At 42.1% G+C, this 18,193-nt stretch overlaps 1 pseudogene; it reads left to right on the top strand.

Annotated features, from left to right (window-relative positions):
* LOC121724088 overlaps positions 1–18,193 on the top strand; it is a 50,238-nt pseudogene that overhangs the window by 19,334 nt on the left and 12,711 nt on the right.

Raw genomic sequence — 18,193 nt, forward strand, 5'->3', positions numbered from 1 at the left:
TGACACTGCCTTCCATTATCAAACCCTTCATCTTATCCACGACAAATAAATAGTCATGTAGAATCAAGTATTGTTAGAATACTATTGGGTTGTAGAGATTAGCACACTAGAATAGAGTACTGTTCGAATACTGTTGGGTTGTGGTGGTTAGCATACTACAATAGAGTATTGTTAGAATACTGTTGGTGAAAAGACTCCCTAAGTTTATATCGAATGTACACTTAAATCTGCACAAAGTCCTTGAGGTGAAAGTGCTGTGGAGAAATTGCAGAATTGTTTGGCTCTGCCACCTAACCACGCCCAGTTTATCTGCTGGAAAACCCTGTAGCTCCGGAGCAGGGTCTCAGACCAGGATAAATTGTTTGCTCGCCCTCAGTTCACTCTTTTGTTTATCTCAACCCAGCACTCCAGTGTGTCCTGCTTTGTGTGCGTCTTTGAGTAAACGTAAGTCATCACTTTAATGACCCTCACTATGACTTTTGTGATGTTTATCAGTTTGTAGAGTAGCTCTGCCATCATGTGTAAAGTTAAGGTCTTTGTTTGTTGGTTTGGTGTTTTGGACTCCCATGTGAGAGATGATTAGATGATGTTGGTTGACTTGGAATGTCAAGTATTGTTTAGTTGTACCTAGAGATGCACCGATAGATCGGCTGGTGACCGGAATCGGCCGATTTTCACGTGATCGGCCATGACCGGCGACCGGTCGGTCAGTCTGAGACATGCCGATTTTATGCCGGTCAAATACACTCGTGCGCCGCAATTGTAACAACACCCAGCTGAGTTTGCAAAGTTTGAAGAAGCTAGCAACCAGGCCAACACTCAGGGCTGGATGTAGGGCTACAAAGAAAGCGCTAATAGGCTACTGAGTTTTTCTATGCAGCAAACGCTGTGCTTTACCATTGGCCTACTGCGTGGAATTTACTAAGCTGTCACTTCATTAGGCTACGTAAACATCACTCATCACCGCCCGTCACTGCCGCTAATTGCGTGCCCACAGCTGAACCACAAGCCTGCTGAACGGAGATAAACGACTGCGACATTAAAAATAATCAAAGATGTCAACAAGCAGCGACATACAGTAGCCCTAGTAGTTCTACTCCACTGAAAAAAAAAATACTCTAACTTTGTACTGCACGTAGACTAGGGCTATGTCTTAAAATACCCTAGTCTAGCAGATTGAGAAGTGGATGTCGTGAAAGTGAACAAACGATAGCCTATTAGAAAGGCAAACAAACGTTAAAGTTGCTTTTGACATAGTAGCCTACAATGAAGAAAACTGATGCTCTGAATACTGAATCAGTCGTCTCTGAAAGTTTCTATAGCCTAATTGATGCATTTAATCGGAATTTGGATTTAAATCTTTCACCGCAAAACAGACGTGCACTGTTTTCATATGGTGGAGCACCTAATCGCTATTAGCACTTCTCCCCTGTGTTTGCGTGATAGCCTAGGCTGCTACCACTTTTCCCTCACCCTCCCATAAATTCATCAATGCATATGAAAATATGTTACATGGTAGTATGTTCAAATGTATCATGAAAATTGTTCTTAAATCTTTAGTTGGATATTGGATGTGAGAAGCATAAAATGGGTGTTCCATAACTTAACTTAATCCATAATTTGATACTGCATCTGAAGTTAGACTTGAAAAAGAATCTGTCTGCTCACCGGTTCCATTTTTTTTTAACAGCCATTTCATCATTGATAAGTTGATTACACGTCTATATTAACATGTTCTATCAAAGAAAAGATAGAAAATAACTATTTGTGTGTGTGCTGTAAAATGGTTAGAAGAAATGAAATCGGAATCGGCTAAAATCGGTATCGGCAGGTCAAACTCTATGAAAAATCGGTATCGGCCCAGAAAATTGCAATCGGTGCATCTCTAGTTGTACCTTATATAGCCATATGATTTCAGTTTATTGTTGTGAGTTGGGATCTGTACTGATTTACCCCATTTCACTGATTACTCCATTTTCTGTTTGTTTCCTCTTTGATGCAGCACACATACAAGTAAAGAACAAAAGAACAGATGAATTGAAATTCAAATAAAATTCACTTGTGTTGCACCGAAACCTGCGATCTCCGTGTCATCACTCCATACCATTGAGCCTTCTGACCGAGGCTCTGCCTGCTCGCCACACACTCACTCTACCTCAACCCATATCGCCCCCTATAGTTCCTTCAGTTGGGTTGTGGAGGTTAGCATACTAGAATAGAATACTGTTGGGTTGTGGAGGTTAGCACACTATAACGTTACAGCTACTAGTCAGGACTTGTCGTGCAAGGCAAGTATAACTGTATAATTATAGGCTGTTCATCTTATTGACTTAACACAGAACCCACCCCCACCCCCCTTCACCTACCACCACAAATACAATTCAATTCTGTGGGAAACACTGCCTTCCATTATCAGACTGCCTTCCATTATCAGTCACTGCCTTCCATTATATGTAGACTAGAGTATTGTTTTATGATTTCATTCATCATTTTATGGATCAAATTTATTCCAATCCAACTCAAAAGTTTTGAACAACACAAAGGTTTTATCCAGATCAAAACCAAGAATAGATTATGTGATCTAATCCAATTTCAGGATCCTTGTTTCCCTTTGAACAACCCATTTTCAAGATTTGAAATCCGATAGCCGAAATCCGGTAACTGAAATCCGATAACCGAAATCCAATCACGTTTTTTTGAACAATTGGGCCCAAACAATCAAAGCATATGTAAACTAAAAAGCTATGCTACCTCATGTTTATTTTGCTCGGACCCCGTTAAATCACCGCTTGCACCGCTTTTTGTTTTTTTATGTTGACCCGAAATGCTGGAAACCCAGGAATATTGTTGGGCAGTGAAAGCATGTACCCTAGGCTTAACTTGATTGTGGTGGATCAATCATATTGCCTTCTTAAATCGTAAAATATTCTGTGGCCTCAGTTCACTGTTGAATGGGCCTAGCCTACCCTATGCTTGCTCAAAATATATGCTTTATCTAGTAGAGGTGCTTCAAATTGGCGCTTTTAAAAATCGCCTGTCTCAGAATATGTAGAAGAGGTCCAGGGCAATTCCGCGCAAAACTGTCACATCCATATTTAGTTGGCGTTACGGACGTGACAGTTTTGCGTGGTATTGCCCCCGTATCGTTATATAAAGCTCTGTTCTCGCTGTCTAGCTTTCTCCTCTTTGAGCAATCGATGATTCGAAAATAACTTACTTATTGTCAACTTAGATCCATCTGATTGTTTCTCGTCCCATCTCCTCTCCCTCTCCTCGCTCATTTTAGGCTATCAGTGAGTCTCTTCCCCATAAGTGAGTCTCTTCCACTCTTCCCCACTGACTTTATCAGAATTCACAGATTTCACTGGCTGAGTAGCAGCAAGCGCAATGATGGTTTCTGAAGCTCCTGAAGTAAATGCTGTTATCCTAACCAACGAAACGTGAAAATCTAAATTAGGCTATTATGGTCTGGGTCCGGATAGGATCACGTCAGGGTCCGGACTCGGACCGCGGTCCGCCATTTGGTGACCCCTGGCCTAGGCTATGTAGGCTAAAGAGTCACATCGTGGGGAGTTTATTGTTTCGTTTTGGCAAGTAGCCGTGTAATAAGCGGGATAATGTATAGAACGCCCGTCATTATTGGGAAAATAAGTCCCTTCAGGGCGGAAGAAGACCCCTCCGCTGCGCGTTGGGGTCCGGTTCGCCCTGTCGTTCTATACATTATCCCTTACATATTTTTTTGGGGGGGTGGAGGGCTTTTTGCCTGTATTAAGATAGGACAGTGAAGTGTGTGACAGGAAGTAAGTGGGCACTCGGACCTATGCATGGGGCTTTTCTCAAAGTCAAGGATTCGTGCTTGGTAGAACGAGTCCTGCCGAGTCGAATCCTTCAAAGATGAGGCAAGGCTTCTCTCTGGAATACGGAGAACACACAATGGAACGTGTGTTCAGGAAGCTGCAGGTGCATTATTAAAAATCATGTGCGCACAGGATTGTGGGTGTTCCAAGCAAGCAGAGGATACACGCATGGACTCAGTACTTGATAGAATTTTAAAGCACCCTTGACATTGGAACAGTGCTTGGCGAGATTCGATGACGTAACATCCTTGAAAGAGCGGCTTTGAAGGACCCATCCTTGACTCTGAGAAAAGCCCATGATATGGGTGCTGTAACCTGTTGCACCACAGTGCCCCCTGCCTTCAGGATTTTCTAAAAGGCTGATGTCAGTTTTGACTTAGTGTTGAGTAAGAAGTAGTTCTGGTCAGAAAGCGATTGGCTCAAGGCTGGCCCAATGCTTTCGAAATTAACTTTTAAGTCCAGGGGGTCTAGGTTTAATCAGCATTAACCTGAAGTCCAGGGGCTAACTTCAGCCAGTTATCATCCCAGTTGGCCACCAACATCTATACAAATTACATCCAAGACCTTCATCTCACTTCCACCCACAATTTCACAAATAAACCAATCATGGCATGTTTTAACAATAATGAACCTTAATCAGTGTTTCAAACTATATGGTGTGTTGGTTCCTTGAACCCAAGGGAATTGGGCCAAGCGAGTCCTTTATAAGTCCTTAAATTTTATGTTGGGATAGTGCTCTGTTATGCTGATCCAAGCAAGAACCACCCACAGACACTGTTTAGTTTTTTTTTTTGGAAATTAGAAAGACCACCTCCCTATTTCCACCTGACTGGATGTCAGTTTCCTTTCTTTTGAAGTGTGAACAAATTATGGGCCTGACCTGACCTTTTGTTTTTGCTTCAGCTCCTGCATGTTTTCACTTTTGTCAATCTGTCACGTTTGGTTTTGGTCAAGGTTATCGTCCATCCTGTAACCTTGGATGGGACCCTATTGCTTCCTCAAATTTTGAAAATGAGACTATATAAGGCTTAAAGATGATTATATAGCTGGAAGAAGACCATTTTCCCCTACATGACTCGTTATTACGGTATGTCAAACTGGATTTCCACTTGTGTGGTGGTTTGATCCCATCTGTGACTGAGGTGTTCATATTCAGCCTCTGAACCAAGGCATCTCTGAGATGAGAAACACTCCAGTGCAGCTTTGTCTTGTTTCATAAATGTCCAGATGTAGACATTTATTTTGAAACACAAATTATAAATGGGAAAAACCTTACAATTCATTTTACTTTCTGCTGATGGTTAGGCACCATCCAGTAATGGCTTTAGTTGCGGTCATCTGCAAGATGTTATTTCTGAATTTGAAAGATTTGTAGTGGTTGGACACTACCACAGCTGCAGCGGCCTGCTTGTCAAGTTGCTGTTAAGTCGCAATCCATTCTTATTTGAATGAATCTGACAGGGTTTCCCTCGAGTAGGAAGCCACTACTCCAAAAGTGGCAGAAAAAAGCTAGACTAAAATTTGCAGATGAGCACTGTGATAAAAGTGTAAGGACATCAGCTATGAGGCTTAAGGACAACGACCATCAGCACACCTCCAAATTGTAGAGAATGCACCAATCTGGCACGGATGTGACCAGTCTGATACAGATTCAAAAAGCCCGTTCGGGTATTGATGACATTGAGGCCAATCTACTCAACCCAGCTTTGACCCATACATGGAAGAACAGAAATAACCTTGCACTGCTGATGGTTAGGGTGGCGTCCCACGAACGTCATGTGTCCTGCCATGACCTTTAGTTGCGGTCATCTGCATGTTGATATTTATAATAATTAGATTGGTAGTGGTTAGAGACTTCTGCAGCTTCAGTGGCTTGCTTTTAATAAATGTAATTTTCAGGTTACTCCCATTTAGTGTTTCTGTCCCTTTTCTGATCTTGATTAGTTGAATTAATTAATTTATTCTATATTTGTCTTGATCACATTTATGCTCCTCCAAATGTTTGTGTGAATTCCTTTTATATTTATGTTTTGACCGTATTGTTAAATGAACATGAATGCTTTTTGTGCTCGTCATGCATAGTCATCTTTAGCAACTGAAACTTCACACCTCTCAGCGTGTGTGTTGAGTGGTAAATTTGAAAACCCCTGGTGCGTTCTTGTTTCTTGAGAATTTTCTCACTCTTGTTTGTTTTGTAACCCCCCACCAACCCTCCACCACAGATAAATTTGACGCCTACATCATTGTGTCTTTCATCAGCGCCACCCTGGTGCTGTCCATCGGAGAGACTGTAGAGGAAGTGACGGACTCCGGCTTCCTGGGCACCACGCCTACCCTCTCCTGTTCGCTGCGGCGTGAAGATGCCCTGGTGCAGGTGAGAGCCTGTCTCCAGGGTAACTGTAAACAAGTGGTCTCCGTAGTTGCCAGCAATACATGTTCTTGCACAGTAGTTCCAGTCCCACGCCACCTCATGGGTTTGCTACCACAGCAGAATCCTCCGATGCTGCTGTTGGTTAACACTTCAACCCCCTCACGTCAGAGTTCAGAGCAGTGGAAATTTTGAGACTAACCAGAGTTTTGACACCTTGAAAGTCAACCAGTAGTCTGTGCACTAGAATACATACAGTGACTAGTTTGATTATTAAATGTCTCCTACCCTCCGGCTGTATTTGTGATATTGACCTCACCATTATTGAAGCCGATCGGAATTACAAGGCATATCTGTGAAAGTTTTCCTTTCCTTAATGTTACGAGATGAGTCATTTGGCTTTGTAGATGGATGTCTCCTCTGTGTCCCTATGGTAGTTAGAAATATCAGTTCCCCTCACCATGTCTGACGAGTTCAAGAGCTATATTGCCCATGGGACAAAAGACTTCCTCAGTCTGTTGTGCTCAAAATTAATCCAAGACAACTGGTGTGAGACTGCAGCTTTATTCACGACGCCGGGAGCATGTTACCCACATGAAATGTCAAAGTAACAAGCCCCCACATCTGTGGGTGAAGCCAACTCTTATACCTTACCCCACACCCATGGAAAATCACAAGTTGTCACCCTCCATTAATCACTTACCCATCTGGTATTTTAACAGAGATAAGAAATGTTTATGACCCCCCATCCTGAGGGTTACCCACAATTTGCTGACACAAGGGTTAATTTAACTAAACATTCTAACATAGGAGTTTCCGAAAACACAAGGGTCAGAGTAAGGAGATGACAATTAGATTTCACTACATGTATGTAAGGTATACTAAACATTCAATGAGAGACATATAAAATTTATCCCACACTGTTTTGTAGAGCAGGACAGTGACAACAGCCTTCCACTAAACATCACTCCCCTGTCCGGTGAACTGTATTGTGTGACTGGTCATTGTCCATGACGAACAGCAGCTTGTTAAGGGTCCCTCTCCGCCACTGAGGCCATCCTTAAAAATATTTTCGTTTGCCGTAACCCGACCGACCCTGTCAATTTAGAACCGACCCAAATATTTATTTTTTTCCCCTTTTAGTCCGACCGACTTGCCGGTTGTAAACTTGCGTTAATACCGACCGATTGTTTTTTTTACTCTAAACAACCAATACAAATGCAATGAAATAATATTTATTTTAGTAGGCCCAAGTATTGTGAATATAAATTGCCTACATGCAAACGTGGCTCACTTAAAAAAAAAAAAAACACCTGTGGCGTCATCTCTACACCATTGGTTTTACGCATGTCACACTATGGCCTCGACGAAAAAAGAAAACAAACGTTTCTGCTATCGATGTCATTAAACATGGAGCCCTACAATTAAGTGGTGGTATGAGCATTCATTCAATGTGCGTCTGCGCGAGAGAAACTGAAACTAATCGATAACGTTGGTATCAAAGCTCCGCTTCAACCTGTTGGAAGGCTATTTATTTATTTAATGAAACTTAATAGAACGACGTTGTTTTTTGGAACTTCCTTAGAAACAGAGCAGAGACTGTAAAATACACTGTATAGCATTGAGTATTGTATAGTCAAATTTCAATATAACGTGGCCAAGAGCTATTGTAGCCTTCTTTCTGCGTACATGTAGATGAGCCCTATGACCCAAAAGTCTGCCATGACCGGGCCTCAGGTCAAAGAAGTTTGAGAAAGGCTGGTCTATATAACCTGCATCAGAATGAGGTTTGCAATGGTGCGCCTGAAGGCACGGGTTGAAGACCCAGTCAGTTACGTCACAATATGCACATTTGTGTAAATTCATTCCTACGTAATCACCATGACCAAAATTGAACTTTTTTTTTTTACTTTGAATCTTGAAAAAAAAAATATTGACCTACCTACCGACCCATTTTTAATTGTTTTTGGCTGTTACTGCAAACAAAAATATTTTTAAGGATGGCCTGATGTAGGTGAATTCAGCTCAGTCAGTCAGTGGCAGCCACAGAGCCAGTTATCCTGGCCAGTCAGTCATATGGCATCCCTCTTCTGCCTCCCCAGCAAACCACAGATTAGAAGGTATATATACTACTCTTTTGATCCCGTGAGGGAAATTTGGTCTCATTTTGCATTTATCCCAATCCGTGAATTAGTGAAGCACACACTAATCCCGGCGCAGTGAGCTGCCTGCAACAGTGGCACTCGGGGAGCAGTGAGGGGTTAGGTGCCTTGCTCAAGGGCACTTCAGCCGTGCCAGCCTACTGGTCGGGGTTCGAACCGGCAACCCTCCAGCTACAAGTCCGAAGCGCTAACCAGTAGGCCACGGCTGCCCCCAACGTAACGTGACCAACTGAGCTTGCTACATCTTGTCATGTAGGCTTATTCACCGTTTGATGTTAACCGTCTTAATTGTCACACCCTACAGGTGGACCCTGATGGCATCCGTCATATCCGCGCAGACAAGCGTGTCAACGAGTGGAAGACCCCGGGAAAGAAGACCATTATGCGCTGCGCTGTCAACCAGAGGCAGGTGGTCATCGCCCTCACCGGAGGGGAACTAGTGTACTTCGAAATGGACCCTGTAAGTGCTCTCCTGTATGTCTCTGTCTGCGTGTGTGTGTTCTGCCTCTGTTTGGTTGAAAGTGTTTATAGTGAGCCTCTGTAGACAGCTGGCAGTGATTTCTGGTGGTAAATCGTCATGTCTTCTGAGTCCCAGGCCCACTCACTACTCACTGATTTCATTTGGATAGAGCATTGAAACACTGCCCAGCTACAGGGAGCCCAATGAGTGAAACTTACCCTTGGGATTTGACTTCACACATTAGCAGTAACAACAGATGATGTGTCCCTTTCTAGTCCAATTAGGTAACGTCCTTGTTCACATCCCAAAAGGAAGCGTAGAAACAAAAGAGCATTTTGTCCGTCAATTTGTCCAGTCCAGCCCAGCATTGTTTTAGACTGATTTGGAAGGTGTGTGATTACAATTGGTGGTTTTTTCGTTTGGGAAAGTGCGAAGCAGTTTGGGAAAATGAGAAGCAGTTTGGGAAAATGAGAGCAGGATGTTTTCTTCACCCCCCCCCACCCTTCCTTTTGAACATAATTTAGGTTGATGTACTCCGGTTCCGTATCTGAAGAGTTGTAATTAAATTTTGGAAAAGACAGAAAAATTGATTGTAAATGGACATTCCCGTTTTAATGGACCGATGGTACACATCATTACTGTGTGTAGAAGAGATGTAACCTGCATGTAATCTGATATTTTGCCCCACCCCACCCCATTCTGTCCATAGGCCAGCTGAACGAGTACACGGAGAGGAAGGAGATATCCGCGGACGTGGTGTGCATGAGCCTGGCCAACGTTCCCCAAGGAGCTCCCGCTTCTTAGCCGTCGGGCTGGTGGACAACACTGTCCGCATCATTTCCCTGGACCCCTCGGTACGGCTCACGCTACCGATACTGTACATCAGAAGACTTTCAAAAATCTTTTCAAAGACTAAAGTCTCACACCCTCGCACATCTAAAAACAAGTCAGAGATTTTATAGTCTCATACTAGTCACAGATTATGATTTTGGACCGACTAAGAATCTTGCAGGGTCACTATTTACAAGACTGCAACTAGATTGATTTTAAAGGTCTCATCTCATCGTTTTTTCATTAATTTTGCAGTGGTCTGTAGTATTGATGAATGCCCTGTGAGCCGGTTTTGGTGAAAAAAATGCTGTCCTGCGTCTATTTCATGCTGTTCTAGTTTGGTGGGGAAGGTGGGCGGGGAGGAACGACTGGATTTCGCCTCTAGTCATGAATATTAATGACATGCTAATGAATTCACCTCTGATTGGCTAACAGTACTGTGACGCTTCCTCCAGTGCGTCCTCATCCGATTCTGCCTGTGCTATGCTCCATATTCAACTTTACAGTGCTAAAACCTGGCTAAAACTCGAGTCAAAACTGTTGCACAAAATGTCTTCGGAGATACAACTTCATGTGTTTGATCCTAGTATTCGAGTAGGAAGAAGAACCGCTTCCTGATCGTTTGTCGGTGAACGTTGGTTTAATAGAATGGTAACAATTGCCTGTCAGCTTAAAATTTCTCCTAAAAGAGGTAAACGTTTGTGACAATCATCATCTTGCTTTCAAGTAATAAACAGTTGGAAACGTTTTAAAATAAAGACCTATTTCTTTACACAGTCAAAAGTCTTTGCAATCTTCCTAGTAGATATTTTACTTCACAACACAGGTAAGCACCCTAAATGCAGTTCAGCCACTGACCTAGCCTGCTAATGCTATCGGAATAGCTAGATAGTATCATGGAATTCAAACCATAACTATCATTGAAAGACCACTTGGTCATAGCCCAATATATAGATAGATCTAAATGCAAACACGCCTACCTAGCTATATTTTGCTGGAATTGTACCAGAATGCCTACAGAAGCAGAGAATGTGTGCTGCAAGACTTCTCCGGGAATGAGAACTATGGCTTCGATAGCCTGACATTGGCAGAGGTTAGCCTACTCAAGTTGTTTTCTGTCACGTATGACAGAAAAAGTAGCCTACTATAGGAATCTTATAGTATTTTGGGACTAAATATTACAGTAATCTTATAGGAATACTATAGTATTTGGACATACTATAGGTACTATAAGTCTACTATAGAAAAACTATAGCGGTTACAGGATATTATAGAGTTATTAGTAGTACTTCTACAGTATGTCCCAATTATTCCTATAAGATTACTATAATATTTTGTCCCAAATACTATAAGATTCCTATACTACTTTTTCGTAAGGGGATTGCTCATGTGGTTAGAAAAATGTGCAACACCAGTACCCCTGTTGTCTGTATGACCCTGTACCCAGGATTAGAACCAGTCTGCCTTAGCATAATGTACTCCCTTCAAAATGCACTAAACATTCGACTATGACGACTATGGCCCTCTGTGAGACAGAAGATATGAAAGGTAAGATAAACCTTTAGCTTAAAAGGGACAAAAACTGATAAAACTCCTAACACAAATATACAAAACAGGTCAATTGTCTATAAACAACTTTATTATATTTACATACAGCAGTGGTACTCAAAGTGTGGACTGCAAGCTCTCTCAAGTGTTCCACAAGTAGATGTGGTAAAATATAATAGATGAGTTGTTTGCAATATTGAACCAACTTGTATGTAAATCCAAACAGTTCTGCAACACTGATGTAACCTATGCCAGTTTAAATCATACGAATCCTCTGACACCATAAGCAAGGTGGTTCAGTAAGAAGGCCTATTGTGTGATATACTGTTGAAATAGGTCTACTGTTTTTTTTTTTTTTTTTTTGCTAGGTGGTCCATGAAACACTGACAAATAGTAATATTGCAGTCTATTAAAATAATGCAAACACAAAACAAGAACATCCAAACTATGCACAGAATTAACAATGTCAGTTAATTCTGTGCACATTCTGGCAATTTTTGCCAGATGATGCAGACAACTGGCCTACAGATCCTTTGTAAAATAGTGCTGGGATTATTTAGGGAAAAAGGTCTGAGTTGTTGTTTCGGCTTGTATTGTCCTGGGGATCCGAAGGGACAACACACAAAACACATTCGTTGGCTGTGATGATTTTATTACATTGCTCTTTGATTGCGCTGGGCCATAGGTGGAGCCATCAGGTGTTATTGTGGAGATGTCGCTTTCATCCTCCTCCTCCTCTTGATCAACCCGAGGTCTTCTAGCTGGCCTTGGATGAACAGGCTTGATGGCAGTAGAGGTAGCAGGCCCCCATGCCCATGGTGTATCCGAAGTGCTTGTATCAATACTCATACTTTTCATGAAGTATTCTGTTTGGATACCTAAAGTAAATAAATGTGTATTACTGTCAAGTTACAAGATACTAATAGTACACAGGACATTCACTATCTCACAAAACTGCACTGGCACAATGGAAACAAAAATATTTTAGTGACTGTGGTAAGGTGTATGATGTACTAAGTAGCACACCCACAAGAAGACATTCGGTAATATCAATTCTATCTGTTATGCAATTCATGGGTTTCATCAGGTCCATTTACACAGGTGTATTAATCAAGCACCATGCAGTCTGCATTCATAATCGAGGTGCTTGATTTTATACACCTGTGGAAAGTGACCTGAAGAAACCCATGAATTGACTTTCCAAAACATTGACGAGCACATAAGAACCTGTATTAGCCTACTAGGAAAAAGACTTCTAGAAACTAACTAGCACAACAATAAAAGTTAGATCACAAACCTATGCTTCTAACGTGATGACCTACAGTAATGTAGGCTAGAAAGCTGTGTAGCCTGACATGAGGATGTGCTCTGGAAGACATACAAAACACTAAGTAAACAGCAAGTAATCAAACAAAACATCATTGTATGTCAATGTAATAATGGCAAGAAGACATAAATTAGACTGAAGTGTAAATACCTGAGCTCTAGTGATAGCAACTTAGCCTAATAGTGCAGGGGTATTGTGTTTTTGATTTTCCCTGTTTAGACTAGAACAATACCCGTACTTAGTTGAGCATAAAATATTGTTGCTAATATTATTATTTGTGGTTTAACGCTTAGGTTAGAAGATTATAGGTTCAACAAGCTAAATCTCTGGGTGGTGTGGTCAGTTTCTTATGAGTGTAGCTACACCAGGCACGTAACTGAAGCATTCCGTTTGCGTTATGTACTGCAACAATTAGCTTCCAATAGGCCTAATCAATGGAAGTAGCTACACCTGGCGTGGGAAAATAGACCATTCCTCTAATGGATTTTACCAGAGCCCTTCCTATTAGGCATTCTCTGATTTTACACGTCGCGAACAGAACACTTCAGTTACGTGCCTGGTGTAGCATTATAGCTTATACACAACAAACACACGTAGATCTCACACACATAAAAATCACTCACAGAAATGTATACATTTAAAGTAGCATGTGAATTGATTACAAAGGTCTGGTATGGACTGAGCATGTGATGCATTGACCATGTTAAGGTGCAGTGGTTGAGTGTGTGCAATGGTGGTAGTGCAAAAGTGAACAGTGCAATAACTTTGCTTATTATTGAATATTAACTATGACCAGACACTTTCAAATGAGGAGACACAGCACTCAATCTCCCATAGAAATGTATGGGGTTAGTTCGTAACGCAAACATGGCAGTCATCTACACATATTCCGCCGCCAAAAGTTGTGAATACATCGTGCCAATCATATGTTGTGGTCTCGCAGCTGGAGCGAGGTTGGTGTGTCGTGATTTGTGAAGCATTGCACACGCACAATTCTACCCGAAATAGATGCCCGATAACTGTCCAAAAAGCGTTGGAATATGGCCACCGAGTGGAGGGACTTGCCTAAAAGGACTTTGAAAAAGGACTATGAAAAGACAGAAATGTAAGCATATTAGAATTGCTTGACAAACGAGAAAAATAATATACTTTAAGAACAATATAAAACCGGGAATTAGTTATAAGATGTGTATTTTATGACCACATACCAGAGTGTAGGAGGGCTAATATAGCCTGTAAAACAGTCAGGTGGACAGCAGACAAAGTGATATGATGCTAGGGGCTGAAAGAGACAGGCTGATTAGTCCATTTCTCCCCTCCCCTTTTGTGTGGCATTGAAAAGTTGGCCCTGGGGACAAAGGACCTCCTCAACCTGCAAGCATGACCGTGATGGGAGTCTGCCACTGAACATGCTCCTCTGTTTAATGAACGTGCTGGGTAGTGCGGTCATTATCGGTCATAGTGTGTGCGGTTACTGTCCATGATCGCCAGCATCCTGTTCATGGTCCATTTCTCTGCAGTTGTTGTGAGTGACTCCAGCTCAATGCCAACAACAGAGCCAGCTTTCCTTATCAGCCTGTTCAGTCATCTTCTTCTTGCATGAACCAAGACTAAAAGACTGACTAGAAAAAGACCGTCTCAGGCTGACTTAATCGCTAGGATTGCCACCTTACTTTAAAAAATCTAGATGACGGAAGGCGATGTGACTCAGGTACCGTAATTTCCCAACTATTAGCCAAGGTTTATACATTGATTTTGCAAAATTTCTTCAGCTGTGAGGTTGGGGACAGTTAATATGGTATTAATATGGTTTTGTTTTTTTAACTTGCATAAAACACTGTCCTGCGGTTTATACACAATGCGGCTAATAAAACTCAGTCTTTGACTGAAATTTCTTGAAAGTTGTATAGTGTAAGGCTAGCATAAGACTGTGTGTGTGTGTGTGTGTGTGTACCTCATTGTGGTGGCTAGTTTCAACAGATGTTATTGACACTGAGGTCACACACATTTCTCCTGAACACCTCTGTTGGTTTTGGTCTGGTCTGGTTCGGAGGAAACATAATACATAATGCTGCTGGAATGTGCGAATGTCATTTTGCAGCACAGAACGGCTCTCTGTCTGGGACTCGGGGATTGGGAGAGGATGCATGGGGGTGGGGCTGGGTAGTAGTAGTCAGGGTTTCCCGCAGGAAATGTGTTCGTCAAGGTGGTAGGTCGTAGGTCCCGGGGGGGGGGGGGGGGGGCTTCTCCAAAATAACAGTTAACAAAGGGGGGGGGGGGGGGCTTCTCAAAATAACAGTTAACAAAGAACAAAGTAACAACACCAAGCAAACTATACAACAGTATACAAATATTTCAAAACATTTGTGTAATTTGTGCAATTTTAACAAAGACTATTACAAACTATAGAACAAGTGCAAAAGAAAGTGCAAAACAACAAAATATGCAAATGTCATCAGTCACTACTTCTGGCAGAGCTGACAACTATCATTGTTACAAGCCTCTTTGGCTTTAAAAAGATAATTTCAAGGGCCCTTTGGTAATTGCACTGTTTTAATATTGGACCATATTTTATTGGACCATATTTACGGGTGGGGGGGCCTAAGAGAATTTTTTAAGCCTTAGGGGAAGGCCCAGGAGAATTTTTTTTTGGCCTGGGGGGAGGGCCGAGGAAAATTATTTTTTCCTGATCCATGATATTTTTTTTCCCTGATCAATGATCCGTTTTCAATATTTTAAAAGGTTTGTAGGCCAAAACATGACTCACGTCTCTGACAGAGTGGGCGAGTCCAAAAAGTCGCAACCCTAACTGAATCTCCCACAACCCCCCTCGTAAGCTTGCAGGTCACCCGCGGTTATGAGTCATAAACAAAATATTTTAATGATATTTGGGTCATTTGCGGGCGGGTCAGTTAAAATTAATTAAATATATATTTTCTACAAATAGGCCTAGGCCTACTTAAAATATCACAAGAAGGCTAGCATCAATACAGTAAAGCATCAATACAGTAAAGTCAACAGTAAAGAAGCTGAAGACACGAGTTAAAATAATAAAGACAGGAAAAGCGATATAGGCTATGGGAAATATTGGGAAAAGTTGACAGTAGTACAAGTTATGGTAGGCTACTATAAGATGACAGTTAAAGTTATGGTCTATGTAGGCCTAGTTCTTGCGAAGCCATTTAAAAGTATGACCGCCGAAACAGGCAGCCTGCAGGAATAAATGTTATGGCACAGACTACACAGCCATATCTACCGGTATGTATAGGTTCGCACATGCATAAAAGTTACCTTAGTTCGTTGTGTTTGTGACTTTAAACAGTGGATGTGCTTTAGTAAAGCTTTGTGCTTCATTCAGAATTTTAAACCAGTTCTTACGCTAACGTTTTGACCAGCAATGTATCTCTCTTGCCTACCTTGCCTCACCATTTCTGTTTTCGAAAGAAAGATGCATGTCCATGGCCAAATCTTATCCTAGTGTTCTAATCCTTGGTGGTGGCGTGCGTGCTTGCGCTCTTATTCTCATTCTCTCTCCTGTGCAAACAGTATGTCCTGCATGCCTACTGCATAAAGTTTCGCAAATAAATTAGTTTGTTTACAGAAATGGACTACTGTCACACTGCATGCAGGCTATAGGCTAACCAAAAGCACACATTTTGTAAATAAGCGGGTCGGATCGCGGGTCGGGTATAATTTTGTCCTAATTAATATTCGTGGTCCGAGTTGCGGTCGGGTTGATTAAAATATCGGACGACCGCGGGCCGCTTGTGACCAAACCCGCGCAATGTGTAGCTTACCCGTGTGTGTGTGTGTGTGCTTATGACATTTGCTGGCCGTTTTAACCTTGTAAACGTCATTTTTCGACCAGTTTTATTTGATTCACGTGGGTGTGGCCGGGGGGAGGCCAGGCAGAACATTTTTAACCCGATCGTCTGGCGACCGGCCCTCCCCCCCGCTATATCGTACAGTCCCTTAATGCTTATCTTCATGCAGGCTGTCAGACTGTTGACCTGCAGCCTGTTCCGCAAGTCTGTCCTGATCTATACACCGAGAGTGAATGAAGTTTAGATCATTTTATAGTTTTGTGTAATATGGATGGAATTTGAGCGCGGAGCCCTTTTTAATTTAGAGGCCGGGAGTGGCCGCTCTGTTCCGCTCCCACACCGCTCACACCACGAGTCTGAGGCATGCCCACTAATAAAACCAAGACCGTTACATTTCAAAGATATTGGTTATATAGCCTAAGTTTGTTGGGGATGCTAAATAATTTAGAAAGCATACGCGTAGGCACGGATGGGCCTGGGCCGATTGGACGCGCAAGTCAACACTGCAGGTGGCTTGGTACTCGGCAGCTTCTCCGGTCAAATTCGCATCAGGTCAATTTAGCTCCCCGGTCCCAAAGACCTAAGAGCAACGGCAATATATTTCACTCAGAACATTTATTTTAAAAGACTGCAACACTGATAGTGCAACAACAAACAAGCTTGGCAACGTTAACTAAAGGGATCAGTCGGGATTAATTGCCAAAAGAACGAAAATGACAAATCACGCAGTCGGCTAAATATTTTAAACTTGCGCCAAACGGATGAACCCAGCATCGCAAGTTAAAACACAAATTGAAGCAACAACGTAATCATTGGACAACCCTACCACTAAACCTTTCCATAGGCCTGCAACGTTTATGACATAAAAAGTGGAATATGAACGCATTTCATCACACCTGACAATTAAACGGAGCTGTGGCTGTTCGCGATTTGACTGATTCTTGAGAACGAGGAGCGAGATATTTGCACCGCTCAGCTCCGCTCACTAGCTCTGATTCGGAGGCATATCACATATGTAAAGATTATAAAATCTGATTATTTTTCGATTTATGACACGTTTCTTCTTATTTTTTAATGCGTTCTGCGGAGAAGGGAGATTGGTGTTGGTCACGGTTTGGAATGAAAGGAAGAAAACAGGACAAAGTAACACGTTTTCTTCTTTTTTTGACGACGTAGTTAAGGCGGCAGGCTTGTTTTGCCAAGGCGGCCACCTTGACTGCAAAGTGCTGCGGGAAACCCTGGTAGTAGTATCAGTCTTCTAGCTTTGCTCTGTGTAGAACAAATCCATGGTGATGAGTCAGGCACTCTCTCTCTCTGTCAGGACCTCAGAATGTGAGGATGGAAATGGAGGGGGAACTACATGATCCCTGTGTAGTCACACGCTGTGGGGAATTCCATTGGAATTCCACATGAATAATTGAGTGGGCTGGCATGGGGTCATCTGGTAGATTAGGGCCGATCAGTGGGCGTGCAGCGGTCGCCATGGTCACAGTCATCCATTTGTTCAAAAACCTGTTTACAGGAAATTATGGTTTCTGCCTCAGGCCTGTGAGAATAAGACATCAGTCAGTGTGGTAACAATTTGAAATCTCTCCAGATAAAAAGGAATAGACAATCATGTCCTTGGAAAAACTTAGCCTGACATAGTCCTCAATTAGTTAGTGATGTTGCAAGGACACACAAGGTCATTTTATTACTTCTACCAAGTAGGTTTTATGTGCTGTTTGTTATTCTGTGAGCCGGATTACAAAAAAATGTCATTAAATTTCATTTGAGGTTTACCCAAGGAAGATTTTCTTTAATTTTGGAGTGGATC

Source organism: Alosa sapidissima, chromosome 11 (assembly GCF_018492685.1).
Source record: "Alosa sapidissima isolate fAloSap1 chromosome 11, fAloSap1.pri, whole genome shotgun sequence".
In the NCBI taxonomy this organism is placed as follows: domain Eukaryota; kingdom Metazoa; phylum Chordata; class Actinopteri; order Clupeiformes; family Clupeidae; genus Alosa; species Alosa sapidissima.